Here is a 1,676-nt window from a genome sequence, read left to right on the forward strand (position 1 = left end):
TTTATTGTCTACACTCCTGTTTCTATAGCTGTAAACTCAAGGAATCATCCGACAGTTGTATAAACTGGGGGAACAGTTAATAAGCACCTTCAATGGTTTCCACAGTTCAAGAATTTACCATTTAAAAAAACACTTACAAAAATGATACAAAATCACGACAAACGTTTGAATATAGAGGGCTTGATATAGAATGAATGATAAATACGAAAAGAAAGTGAAACTAATTTATGAGTTGGGCCATCTAAATACCTGTGTGTTCCCTAAATGCTGTGATCCTGGGGGTTGGGGGGGACTTGCCTCTGAAAACAAACTCCAATTATTCAGGGAAAGGCTCTCTCCTGATTTAGGTTCCAACAGGCTGCAGCCATGGCAGGTGTCGAGGTGCTGACAAAGTGGTGGGTGTGTCAGCATGCGGCTGAGCTTTTAAGGCCACAGGGGATGGCTCAGGCCTGGGAGGGTCTGCTCACCACTGGGGTGCTAAGTTGGGGAACACAACTTAGTCCCAGAGCACAGGGACAGGGCATGTAACCCTCCCTCGGGGCTGTATCCATTTGGTCTAAGGGTTTGGGGAGGGCGGTTCCTGACCGAGAGGCTTAAACAGAACCGTAGGGCCTCAGCTCTGGAGGCCACAAGCCCAAGATCAAGGTGTCCGCAGGGTCGGTTCCTTCTGAGGCTGCGAGGAGGCTCTGCTGGCGGCTCCTGCCCCTGCAGAGAGGAAGGGACTGGGGTGCACACAGCAGCCAGGAAGGAAGGCTGTGGCCCCAGTGCCACATGACGCCCCGAATGCCTATTGGGTAACTTTGGAAGGAACGTGTGTGCGGGGCTCTCTGGGCGAAATCCGCATTGAAATGAAGAGGCTTGAAGACATTTGGGAAACGGACATCGGGACTTCCCCTTTGGTTACACGTTAGGCAACCCACCAACATTAAGAAAGTTCTTGAGTCGGATAAGAAAGGCTGAGCCCTGCTGCTTTGGGGGAAGTTACCGGGGCCTCCTGGAGCCTCCACCCTGGGCCCCACCCCTATCCCATCCCCTACCCCCCACCCCGCAAACCTCGCCCGGTGGTCACGGTTTAATTCCCGATCAGGGCACATGCCCGGGTTGCGGGCTCGATCCCCAGTGGGGGGCGTGCAGGAGGCAGCCAATCCAGGATTCTCTCTCATCATTGATGGTTCTCTCTCTCCCTCTCCCTTCCTCTCTGAAGTCAATGAAAATATTAAAAAAGAAAATAAGGCTATTACATCACTCTTATAAATGTGCCCAGATGCCATAGTGACTTCACATCTACCACCTGTGGTTTAAAGAGGTAGGAGTAATTCTTTGCTGCAGAATCAGGAAATGGACATTTTCTTAAAAAATGGAAACAATGGCCAAAAGGGTGGTGTGGCCTTAGCTGGTTTGGCTCAGTGGATAGAGCATCGGCCTGTGGACCAAACGGTCCTGGGTTCTATTCTGGTCAAGGGTACCTTGCTTGCAGGCTCCTTCCTGGCCTGGGCCCTGGTCAGGCCGTGAGCAGGAGGCAATCAATCAATGCATTTCTCTCACATCGATATTTCTGTCTTCCCCTCTCTCTTCCCCTCTCTCTAAAAATCAGTGGGAGAATATCCTCGGGTGAGGATTAAAAATAGAAAATAAAATAGTGAAATGATATATTAAAAAAGAAAAAAGGAAAATTA

Source organism: Myotis davidii, unplaced genomic scaffold (assembly GCF_000327345.1).
Source record: "Myotis davidii unplaced genomic scaffold, ASM32734v1 scaffold174, whole genome shotgun sequence".
Classification (NCBI taxonomy): domain Eukaryota; kingdom Metazoa; phylum Chordata; class Mammalia; order Chiroptera; family Vespertilionidae; genus Myotis; species Myotis davidii.